Consider the following 13,145-nt stretch of genomic DNA (forward strand, 5'->3'; position numbering starts at 1 on the left):
AATGCGACGCGCTCCATTAAAGTCGAGTCTCGACACCCCGGAACATTGCTAATTACACGTGGCGAGCATAGTCCATGCTCACCAGCCGGCTTTCTCCCCCTCTTTCCTCCCCCGCCCGCCATCCCATGGCCATGCACTGTTTTCTATCCTTCGTTTCCCGGATTTTCCTACGCTCTTGTTCTCTCATATCCTTTGCACTATCTGTTCACACCCCGTCTCCCTTCGGCTATCCTTCGATTCCTCTCTGTTTCTCTCCTCTCCCCTCCCCCTTCTTCCCTGTCCCCGACCCTATTGTTAACTTCGATGTTGGCACGACGCTTCTCCTATCCTCTATCCGCTCGTTTTCCCTATAGTTCGCCTGTTTCAAATGGTCCCATCTCGTTCCTTTTTATTCGTACAGCCTAATATTCTATCGGAGCAGTAATCGATTTTCTCGCGTGTTCCTTTTTCCGGGCGTAACCAGTCCGCCCCCGCCGCGCTCGTGTCTCATTGCTGTTTAGAAAACGAACGGGACGGTTTTTATGGCGGGATTGCCGTTGTCGCTAATGAAATTATTAATTGCAACCGGCTCGGAATATCCGGGAGAGAGTGACCCCGGGCCTCTAATTGACGGCAACTTTTATCGCGACGTTCCTCCTTCTGTTGCTCATAATATTTGCCGGTCTAGAAAATGCGTAGCATGGAAATGCTCTCAGCTTTTTCATGCCGCCGTTTTCCACTTGAATATCTTCCGCGTTCCTTTTAAGTTCGGAGCGCTCGTTTCGGAAAATGAATGCGAAACGTTGTCAAGCTGCTCGTTTTGTCTGACTCGCTTAATTCGAAATTGTTATTCCACTCGCGTTTTCTAGTCTCTCTGCGAGCTGAAATATATCGGAACTATCGGATCCGCCGCATCTTTTTTTATAAGCATTTTTAAGTAGTGCCACGATAAATTTTAAGTACGAGGTTAAATTTGAATGGTAGGAAGATAGAACAAAATTCAGGTTTCCTCTTTCAATGGATGTCATTTTTTGAGGCGCGCTGTTTGATACGGCGATGTTGAAGTTTCGATGTTTTGTTGAAGTTTCATCGGTCCTTTTCGACTTTTGTTTAAGAAATTAATAACCGTGAGTGCGGCATCAGATTCTGGAAAGATGTTTTCATCTGACTTATATTTCTTACAATTAACTTAGACAATTTTCATTTTGATCCGCAGTCCATTACACTCGAAAGTTAGGATTGCTAGACTGCGGAGCTTTATGCAAAATAAAAATTGTCTGTGTTAATCGTAAGAAATATAAATCAGATGAAAATGTCTTCCCTCTTTACAATCTTTTAACAATCGTAATAAGTTGAAAATAACGTTTGAAATGCTTGAAAATGTTTCAAATGTCTCGAGTGTTGAGAATAAAAATTGTTTGTGTCGATTAAAAATGGGGCACAGGCTTGATAAAAACGTATTTCTCTTCTTAATGAATCTAATCAATAGAGAGTAACACAAGAGTGTTCATACATACCAATTTTCGTCTAAAAACATACATACCAATTTTCGTCATAAAAACCGGACTTTACTGATTACGTAAAAAATTTTCCATTTGCACGAAGATCGAGTCGTAACTTCGTTGCAAAAGACCCGGTGTTGCATTAGCCACCGAAAATGTTTGAGTTGAACGCTCGCAGAATGCAGCGGCTCCGCGCTCCGTTTTGCTTTCTGATTTCACGGTCGGTAAAAATTCGGAGCGCGAAACAAGAGAACGAGAAATGTTATAACGCGATTGAAAAAGTTTCTTTCGAACCGTCACCTCAGCAGAATTACGAGCACGGGAGCAGAATTCATGGAATTCGCGGAGAACCGGGCAACAAACTTCCCATTAGGGTGTACCGTTTACCCGGCTGTTCCCAGCAATTGCACGACCGGCTACGAAAATGTACGCTGAAGAATTATTACACATCATGTGCAGGTAAACTCGTAAGATTAGTAACAGGATAATCGCGAATTCATCCCCTCCACGGGTTTAATCCCGTCTCGAGCCGCGGTTTGTAATATCTGTTGTGTCCGCTGCAAACTAGTCCCTCGAAAATTAATTTCACCCGGCAAAGTATCGCTGTCCCGTAACGATTTCTATGTAAACCAGAGATTCATCAGCAACATCCGAAACGCTCGCACCGCAACGACCACGCGTTTTCGTTCGAAATAATACTGGGACATTGTGATTCCCGACATACGATTCTTTGCGACGAAACAACGTTTCACTGTTCATTTTTGAACAGTGGTTATGATTAATATTTAATATTTCATACTAAATAATTTAATTTAATAATAATTCAATTTAAATATTTAATACTTTTCGAGGAAAATCTTTTCCAAATCTCTTTAAATTCTTTCGTAAAGCTGTACCTAATCATAATCTAAGATAAATAAAGTAGAATAGAGTTAAATACAATAATTTATACCACGGATTTAAAAGTTATACTATTCGCAATTTTTATTATAGCTTGGACTAAGAAACTTATATTCACTGCGAAAGAGAGCGTACAATTTAAACAACTCAAAAATAAAAAATGCGGAACTGGTCATTTCGACTAGTCGGTAGGTTTAGTGTTGAATCTTCGATAAGTTTATTTCGAAAGCCGGATAATATATTAGTCAGACTCTTTAGAATTGAACAGACGGGAACGTGCACGGCGGGATCCCAACAGGCGCAAATTGATTTGAAGCTGCAGAAATGACTACGAAATTAGCAAATGAGGCAATTTCGCAAATGGCGCAAATCCATATTTTACAAAGCGGAGTATGTACCGTGAAAATATATTCGTAGGAGGAGAGGATTAAAAGAATGGTTCATCGTGAAAAAAGCAAGTGGAAAGGGTAGAATAAAATTTTTGTACACTAGTATCCGGTGCGTGTTACAGCATTTTCCAGTGCTGCAAAATGCGGCTGTTCAATACCCATTAACACATTCTCTGCCAACTGCGCGATAACTCGAGCTGACGTACGCTCGAAATTTTCTGCTCAACAAGCTCACTGTCAGATACTTCATGCCATGCGTTTCTTTTTTGTCTAAATTTACGTTTTCAGCTCTTTCGCTAATTAGCTCGGAATAATGCATAGCTGAATTGAGATATTACGATCAGCTAAACACGCACGATATTGGAACCTTAAAAAATTGGCGGCGACCGTGCACAATTATGCGGAATTACGACTGTGTTGGTCCATTAATTGTAATTACAACGAATTCAATTATATCGTAATCTGTAATTCATATCGCTTATTCAAATTAATTTTAATTCGATCAATAATTGCAATTACGAAGTACGATTAAATTAAGAACAGAACATTAGGAATAAAACACTGACCAATAAAAGGCGAGCTCAACCGGCGCGAGCCAATGAGCAGAAATGAGCTTCGTGCGCTCATTGGCTGGGCCGCCTCGCGCCGGTCGAGCTCGCATCTCATTGGTCAGTGTTTTTCGTTGATAACTCGTAAGCGAAGCTGCGAATTGCATTTTCGCTAAGGAAAAAGTTGCTTCGAATGACCTCAGGAATCCTCCATTTCCGAATTGTTGTTGACGACTGTAGATCCTTTTAATCGCTGAAACAGCAGCGATCGCTTTCTCTCACGCGGAATGCTAATTTTCTGTTTTGTTTCTTTTTTTTAGATATTCTGCACTAGAGAAGGATTGTCGAGCGATAGAACACGGGCTGCCACGGGGATTCATTGTCAGCGGACTCGACGCGCTATTCGGAACAAAGCGGTCCTTCTGCGGCCGGATAATTGCAAATTCCATTTCGACGAAGCAAAACCACGGTTGCAATGCAGTACGCCCGTCGTGGAAGCGCATTAGCGATCAGGCTGATTGCACTTTTACCTAGAACGGTGACGGTGTTCTCAGGGAGCCTGTTAAGGAACGCGGAAGTAGCATGCTAAAGTGGAGAATTCAAATTGGCTCTGGCTTCGGTCGGCGCAATATCTTATTACTATTTTCGCGATCCGCTATTCAACGTTATTTTCGTGCGACGTTCCCGGGATTAGATTGTTTCGAGCCCCTCGAGCTACTGCACAAAACGTTTCGGAACCACAGATACCACCCTAGATATCTATCCGGTCGAGGGACACGTTTTGAGAGATATTCCCCGTATTTATTCTTGCTCAACACTCGACATATATTTTTTTATCCGTTCTCTAGGGTTCGAACTGCGATTGTTTCACATTAATGTATCAATTTTTCTTGTAGAATACACGATTGCAGATTGTATTGTTCAGATGACAGTTTTGAGATCTAATTCAAATCATTCCGTGCCCAACACCCGAAACGTTATTCATTTGTTCTCGGAAGTTTGAATTCGAATAACAGAGGAATTATTTCGAATAAATCAATTTCTCTTACAGAAAATGTGATTAAAGATTTCGTTGTTATTCGTTCAAAGAACATTTTTGACATCTCCAAATTGACCTTTGCTCAACACTCGACATATTATTTATCTGTCCTCTGATATTTGAACTAGATTAACAGTGTAATCATCTGAAATTAATTTATCAATTTTTCTGATAAGGAATTCGATTAACGCTATAACCACAAGCCAAACTCGAGATAAGGATTTCATACATAACACGTAATAATAGATAATACATAATCTACAAATTGTGAATGTTAATTTATTCGAAATCGAGATAAAATTTGATTCTTCTCTTATGATAGTCTAAGAATGAAAATGAATGCAGACAAACGGGAAACAAAAATTGTCTCGTTCAATTAGGGAAATTATTAGGGATGAAGAAGTGTTAATCGATGCAGCTGTGAAAAAGATCATAGTGTAAGGGGTTAAAGATTGTACATTGTTATATTTTCGAAAGACAGTTTTATTCAATTAAATGAACGTTAACAAAAGGAACATCGTTAATGTTCAAGTTATGAAAATTCCGCTCGTAGTTCTATGAACAGGATATTCAATATTTGTCGAACTTTAATATTTGCTCCGCAAGTTTTATTAATCCGCTGATATATGTGTCGGTTTGTTATCGGAATCAACGAATCGGGAGTTTAATTAAAATAACACAACCACATTGAGATTTGCGTAGAAAACAGGTCCGGCGTTGCCGAGTAAATCCAATCCAAATAGTTAGACACGTTCAAATAAGCAAACGAATTATTATTGACGATGTATTGGATTTCGCGAACGAATATTATTAATTGAGTTATAAAATTGCAATGAACGTGAAGCGCACGATTGTTCATTCATTAAATCGAAGCTTAAAATATTCGTTTCGTTCTCAAAGTTAATTGGGAAGTCGAGTTTTTGCTTCGAAAGATAAAACATACAGCTTCTGAATTTCTAATTCCGATGAAAAATAAAAGAACTTTTTCGACCATACCGTACATCTGTACTTAATTTTGATTGAAAACGAAACTCCTAGATTAGAAGATAACCGTGTGATAAGATTGAGAACGAAAGCTGCAACAATCGCAACAGAAGTTTTCAAACCGAGAGCGATCCGAACTATCTGATCATGTAATGCATACGATTTGCGCAGGTGTTCCCAGTTTCTTTCTCGATATTCGTCTGCACATCGCCACGCATGACGTCGTTCTACCCGATAGTAAACTCGGTTTTATTATTGATAGCCCGACATCGCGTAGATCTTTTCCCACAGCAGAAACTGCTGATCCTCCAACCAAACAAGTTTCTCTCCGGCTCTATCCTGGACGCAACACTTTTTATCGAGTAACTCGAAATATTTCAACGAAATTCGTTTCCATTGCAGTTGCAACAAACAACGTATTCGCCGAGCATTATTTCTTATATATTGATTACTTTGTGCGAGATTGTTTTATTCTAGACATGGTTTGCATGTAAATCGGCGAATGCGAAGAAGATAGTCGAATGTGTATTATCGATTTGTTACATTGTTACGCGGGTACAGCGTGTAGTGTTACAATTGGTTTATTAAATATTTGTATTTTTATTCCGTTTTCTATCTGTGAATCCGAAAAGATAGGAGCATCGATCGGACCACAGTTTTATGATTAAACTGAATACACGTTATCTAATTACAGCAGAATGCAATATCCGACAAACGAGCAATTTTCATGTGATTTTTTACTCGATTGGGGCGTTTATTTAACGACAGTAATGTCGCACGCAGGTCTCAACAATCCTGTTTTCCTCTTGAGAAAGGTGTACTATTTCATTTGATTTGATTTTCTTCTGGATTGCGACTTCATCGAACTCCTTTAAAAAGATCTGCATTTGCATAAGGATCTGCAATCTCCATAGGACTTACTCTACACAGCTTTTCCTTTTCTCGAACATCAAACTTTAGGAATATGGATTTACTGCCTCGTAACTTTTTCGATTTAAAAATTGTATATCTGGAACCTTTTCCCGATGCGTACCGATGGGATCACGCGACAAATCAAACGATCCGTTTCTTTGTTCACGGAATGATCGTATAATTCGAGAAGTCGCATTGCTTCGCCGACGTCTTTTTAGTTTGAATACGCAGCCGGAAGTGACTGCCGCCCGGTTATACCGTTTTCACCCGTCGGGATCCCGACGATAAGTCCGAGCCGAGAAATCCGTCGAGTTCGAATCCGCAGAAAGTTTCTCGCGTTAAGAAAAGGGACAAAGCTGCAGCTGTAGATTTCACCGTGACGCGGAATCGACGTGGAATCGTCTCGGTGAATTTAAAGAAAGAAAGTTTCCATAAAACGACGAGAAATGTAACGGTGACGATGGTACTTTTCCCGGATTCCGACTGTTCTGATGTTACCCGGCGCCAAACATCCCCCGGTAATCTCATCGGCCGTTAATTAAACTTCCAATAGAGAGGATGAGGGCGGCGATTCGATCGACAAGATCGATCCGGAATTTCCGAATATATCTCCGATTCCGTCGAGATCCTTCTCCATTGTCCGACGCTTCGTTAATCTATTTTTGAAATCATCCACGCAATTATTCCCGGACTGCAGATCCTATGTGTCACAGATATGCGGACCTTAGCGAAGGTTCAGTCAATATTTCCACCTTTTCAATCGGATACCATTTTTGGACGTTCAGAAAGTTGAATGTACCTTACTAATTCAGAGAAACAGCCGGAGTATAAATATTTTTATACGACCACATGGTTTCTGACGATTCACTCTGATTTTTCACATGTTTTATTGTGATTTATAGAAAAACTAACTATGTAAGTACTTAAAAAAAAATATGTTGATAAAAATAGATAAATAAAATTATATAAATGATCATATATATTACATGCTCGGTTATATTTTTGTCAAGAAGATCCGCCGTTAGAGTGAGCAATGGATAAATATAAAGTTTGATAGATTTTTCTTAGAGATTGTATCACGTTATCGTAATGTTGAAAAATCTGTTACATATTTAGCGATAGAATTATGTAAGTAAATTTTAGTAATTAGTTAGCAATGTTTTTTTAATAAAAACTGCATTGCGAGATGCAAAACTCAACAGCGAGATAAAACTCTTTTTTAGTTCTATTGCCATCCTTTTGTATGTCACTGTTTTATGACAATTAATTAATAGTTATCGGCTTCCTACTCTCTTTGTACAAAGGCTGTCGTGGTACATTTTAATAGAGGTGTATCGCTTTTAAAGTATAAAGCAAAATATGCTCACTTTACGTTAGAAGGATGCATACTGATGGAAACAAAATAAGGCTGAGAAACGCTAGTTTCAGAGCGTCACGTCAGTTTAGTCGGGGAACGTAATCGAATTGATTCAGACGTAATCGTCCCAGAATCGTAAGACTAATTCCCCTTTCAAGTAGAAAGCTAAACGCCAAGGATTCCATTTCCATCCTCACTTGGAGATACGAGCGGAGTCATTCAAATGATTAAATTACAAACCTCGTCTTGAACAAGCTTAACAACTACCTAACGACGATACTCTTAAGCGGCACCCACTGAAGCAATAGTTCATTTTCCGCCACAACAAGTACATTTACCAACCATTCCAGAAATGATACTGAAATCTCGTGTATGCAGGTAACATCAAAATATGAATTACATCCTTCATATTCTGCAAACACTGCAATTTAATTGAATTCAATAAATCTGTACGTATATTTATGCCCGAGCGATCGGAAAATATCTTAAATTGTTTATAATTTATAAATTTTAGCTTTAGATAAGGTATTAAATTACGAAGGTACTTATGGTAGCAATATAATTAGGAAAAGTGACTACAAATGACTCGTTTTAAATGGAACTTATTTAAAAAATGTTTAATACAGCGCCTTCTCTCCAACAAACTTTACAAAAACCAGCTTTTAGTACTTTCTTGGCGATTCTAAGCAATCTAAACTATCTCAATAATTTCCTTATGCATCATCCAATTAAATTAATCATTTTATTATTCAGCAAAAACTCTCGTAGTTCACTATAATTGATAGGATGCGGAGTTTTATGCAAAATAAAAATCGTCAGCGTAGGTTCCAAGAAACAGGAGTTACTCAGAGATTGCTATTATCCTTTAACAACTTTAACAAGGAGTAAGTGCAGTTTGTTTTGTAGTTTGTAAGTAAAGTTTGCTGTTGTTCCAGATTGCATCTACCCAGTTTTGTCATAAATGTATAAAACCAGCAGACTGGTAATTAAACACAAATTCTCTTCTGCCAAAGAGAGCCTAAATATTAACCGCTTGCTCTGTACTTTCTTTCACTCAAAGCCTTTTAAACTCTAATTCCAAAATAGTTTTCCTGTCCTACCGTAATTCCATTTTATATAATGCACTTTATGGATATGAAATTGTGTTTTGCGACTCATACAACAGTTAAACATTTAACAGTTTGTTAAGTATAAACAAAATTTGATAATATCAAAATTATTTTGGAACGTGATATAACAGTTTTTAGTAACTCCTCGGAGCAGCGTTGGGCATCAATCGATTATAATTTTTCATTCGTTTTAATGATTGATGAAGACGATGAAAGACATGAATCATCGAAAAGTCAACGATTCAATTAATCGATTGATGAATGTAATCGCCGCTCGTTGTTTAAAGGCATCAATTATCGTAAAATCGACGATTGAATTAATCGTTCGATGAAATTTCTCGTCAATCGTCGATCGATAAAAGACAATTAATAATTGCTGATTTTCGAATGGAATTGGAAGGATATTTTGATGTAATTCCGTTAAGAATTATCTTTATCATGTTTATTACTTTATCGTATCTCTGTATTGGAGAGATAAATTTAATCGTTAATTGCTATTAAAGATTAACAATAGTAATTCAATCGTTAGTCGTCGATTAATGTTCTGCTCAACTCTGCCTCAGGGTCACCACTCGATTGCAAAGGGTTAATAATTTCCCTGATAGAACGAGACAATTTTTGATTCTTCTGTGTTTTCGCTTACTGTCATCTCTAAATTTTAATAACAAAAGAACCAAATTTTGTTTCGATTTCAAAAAAATTAATGTAATTCACATTTAGTAGATTATGTTTAGAATCTCGATCACGAGTCCGACTCTGTGTGGTGCATCAGATTAACCCTCCAAGCCGGTAATTAAATTTGTGAGAATTCAATTATTTTTATTGTAATATAAATGCTGTCCCGTACCATGTGATTCTACACATAAAAATAATAAAAAAGCTCAAATAAACACACGTTCTATTAGTCTTTGTTTTCGCGTTAAGTCGAGTTGTTATGAATGTGAGCAAATACAGTGCCGCTGTACTTTTTATTGTTTTCATGTGTAGAATCCATTCCTGAAGTGTGTCTCACATGCTACGGGACACCCTGTATTTAATCTCGTATAAAACAAAAGGTTTCGTCAATTTTCGACTTGTAAACATATACTAACGTATACTAGCACGAAATACTCATATTATATAGGTATTTATACTGTATTATATTTATACAATATAGCGTTTTTATATATAAATGACAACGAATGTGGGGTCGTTGACGCACACGTGTACGTCGAACCGGCTTGAGGGGTTAAATAAGTGCCACCGTAAATCAGAAGAAGAACGTTCCAATTTTATTTACAGAAACGAAGAAGCTTCTCCGTGTGCACGGTAGCAGCCAACCTTCGGTCTCGTTATCTCCGTCCTCCCGTGGCTCGGATAAGAAAGAATCACGGTAGAGTATTGTGTCCAGGGCTTCCGGTGTGTTGTATCTCCGGTGGGCGGTCTCGATTCCCAGGTGGAATCGGTTGCGAGCGAAGGGGGACCGTTTCACCGTAAAGTGGAGCCCAAAGGCGAGGTGGGCCGAGAAGGCGATCGAGTCGGCTGGGTAGCATGAAAGCTCGCCAAGCTCGTCAGATATTTTAATGGAAGCTCGAACTTAAGATATTTTGTAGGACGAGAGAAGAGAGAAGAGGAGAGAGAGAGAGAGAGAGAGAGAGAGACCGCCGTCGGCGTGGCGCTCGAGTGTTCATAATGAGATGTTAATGGAGTGTCTCGGGGAAAAAATTGCGGCGTGGCGGGCCGCATCAGGCTATCGACAGGCAGCTTGGCTTCCTCGTGTCCCTCTTTCCCGGTCCCCAGCCCCGCGGCCCCTTTCGTGGCCGGCCGAATCCGCCATGTCAAAGAAGAGAACAACCTCCCTTCTAATCTATTTTGTCTATCGCAGTGCCCGGTGTCCCCTCCCGCCCTCCAGCTGAAGGAGACTGAATGAACACCACGTACCCGGCGAATCCTCCTTCCTCGCTTTCAACGATCAGCCGATCCGATTACCAGGCCGGCTCTGCATCGGATCGTGATTCTTCGGACAAGCCTGTCCGTGCCGGAGACGTATCGACCGGTAAAGGATCCCAATCGGTGGCTAGCAGTGACCCAAAATATCCTAAGCCAAAACCGTCTTACATAATTGGCAGTGGATCAAGAACGTACCCGGCGGAGCAGCCACTCTCCAGTCATTAGACCTTCCATTAGTGTCGCGGATGTAAATGCGTTTCGGATGGCGAGCATTATTAAATCAGAAGTGGGGTTCTATTCACCCGGGCATGTTGTTTTCTATTCAGATTGCCTGTAGTTGCTCCGATGCGAGCAGACTCTGCGAACAACGGATCACCCTGATAACCGAATGGAGGACACACGAGTTATTGAACAGAACATATTGAACAGGATTCCGCGCGCGGAGCTGTTTAACGTTATTCGGACAATTTTCTAAGCTCGATTTCTGTGTCCGTGATTATTTAGTAATTTTACTTACTCAGAGATTTCTGGATTGTTATTTTTTTACAGAGGCTCTATCTATTTATCGGCACACGATCGGCGGATCTTTTTGATAAGAATGTAACCGAGTATGCTTTTCCTGAAGTAAAAGTTGTAAATAAGAAAAATCTGTAGTTGCAAATAAATTTGTACGAACCTGCAGTTGTAAATTCGCATGTGTAAACCTGTAGTTTCAAATGAACGTGTAATAATACCGTCCGATTATTATCACTAGCATATTTATTATGCTTATTATTATAAGCATAATAAATGTCTAAACAGCAGAAAATTTCTGTTACATTTCTGGCACATCTCCACTTTCTTCGCATTTATCATTCATCATAGTACAAGCTATTCTTATTAAATTAAAGACTATCTTTCGAAAGTTTCCACGTGTACTTCGTAAGGCATAATTAGTATTACGTAGTCGAGAAGACCGGTGGGCTGAAGTTAAGCGTATGCAACTTTGCTGAAGACTTAATGACTGAAGTATGTTTGAGACAGTTTTAAGTGTCTCAGCTAGGAACACACTGTAATTTGAAGTTTTGCTAGATTCGTACCAGAATAACGAAGCCTCTGCAGGCATCGAATATAGCTTTTCCGAACTATAAATCCTTATGCTATGTGATTGAACAATATTATTAGCTGACTTATACGACGCTGCTTTAGAAAACGTGGTTGCGAACGTTTCACCGACACATATATAGGTAATATTCATTGATTTTATCCCAAATATGGTTCACAATTAATAGAAAATTCGAAGCATATCTGTGCCTATGTATGTAACAGACGAACGTGTTTATTGTAATCATTATTCCTTCTTTTAATTAAACTGCTGATTTTTGTACTACGTCGATCGTAAGAAACAAGAGTCACACAGATATCTATTTCTTCACTTAATTATGTTAACAATGTTTCAAGATTTACCCACTTTTCCCACAAATTTTTGTGAAACTGTACAATGCAGTTCTGTGCATACTATTGAAATGCTATTAAGATAAACGGTAAACACTGAAAATTAAATTAAGAAAAAGTCTGTTCTTTAGTAAATTATCGTAAGTAGCTTAAATAGAAATTTAAATTGTAGTCGATCTTTAATAGAAATAGAAATTGCAACAGATTCTTAATAGAAATATGAATTATAATAGATCCCTATTACAAATTTAAATTGTATTAGATCTTTAATAGAAATGTAAATTGTAATAGATCTTTAATAGAAATTTAAATTTCAGTTAATTTAATACTGAGGCATCGGATATAAAATATACAGCATAAAATTGCCACTCTACAAGCATCACGCGTTTAAAAAAAGAAAAAATAGTAATTATAGTTTTTACCTTGCACTCTGAGTCTCCCCACGGACGATCGAATTGATAAACTCAGATCCCATCCGTCAGAAAGTAACAGTTACCTGGAAAAATAGAATATCTAATTTCAGCATGCAAATTCTCTGCCGGTCGCGCAAAGGGCCGGACGTATTAAATTCGAATGCACGTTCAGGGATGGTGTGCTTTAAGGACGCCAGCCCGCGAAAGAAAAACGCAATAGAAAATGGGTCAGTGCAATCTTACGGAAGCAGCCACACGTTACGTTTATTATTGTAGAAGCGCCTTCCAAGATTGCATTGACCCATTTTCCGTCTTGGTTCTCCTTTGCGTGGTCGACGAAAAAAAAAAAGAAGAAACGGAAGCCGAAGGAGGACAGAAGAACAAAGCATCCGCGTATACCCCGTGTCCAAATTACCGGGCCACGCTCAATACCCGATATGTACTTTGTAACGAAATACTCGCGTTTTCCTCGTGAAAAAAGCAGCCTAGGATCGCTGTAACGCGAAACAGAAACTTCGGCCTTTTTCTTCAGCAACTTTGCCTCTTAACAATAGATTTACGGGTTTCGTCATAGGTAATGATGGATTTGAAATTTTTTCATTTACATTTAGTGGGTTCGCTACATATATTCATGGAGAATCAATTCAATA

The 13,145-nt window shown here is 38.7% G+C and overlaps 1 protein-coding gene and 1 long non-coding RNA gene across 6 annotated transcripts in view; one reads left to right on the forward strand and one right to left on the reverse strand.

The window, feature by feature from the left end:
- The window catches only part of LOC117229658 (uncharacterized), a 233,565-nt gene extending 222,228 nt beyond the window's left edge, over positions 1-11,337 (forward strand). For both annotated transcript variants that reach the window (XR_004492607.2, XR_004492608.2), the window contains 2 exons: positions 3,639-10,091; positions 10,584-11,337. This is a non-coding gene — a long non-coding RNA (uncharacterized LOC117229658). The remainder of the gene's footprint in view (positions 1-3,638; positions 10,092-10,583) is intronic.
- The window catches only part of LOC117229651 (lachesin), a 314,228-nt gene that overhangs the window by 206,360 nt on the left and 94,723 nt on the right, over positions 1-13,145 (reverse strand). Inside the window, exon 1 of one of the 4 annotated variants that reach the window (XM_033486269.2) lies at positions 12,505-12,580. The exons of the other annotated variants lie outside the window; for them this stretch is intronic. The gene's annotated coding sequence lies outside the window, so the exon portion shown is untranslated. Of the gene's footprint in view, positions 1-12,504; positions 12,581-13,145 lie in introns of those variants that run through there. 4 annotated transcript variants of the gene reach the window in all.

The sequence above is a fragment of the Megalopta genalis genome, chromosome 3, assembly GCF_051020955.1.
Source record: "Megalopta genalis isolate 19385.01 chromosome 3, iyMegGena1_principal, whole genome shotgun sequence".
NCBI lineage: Eukaryota > Metazoa > Arthropoda > Insecta > Hymenoptera > Halictidae > Megalopta > Megalopta genalis.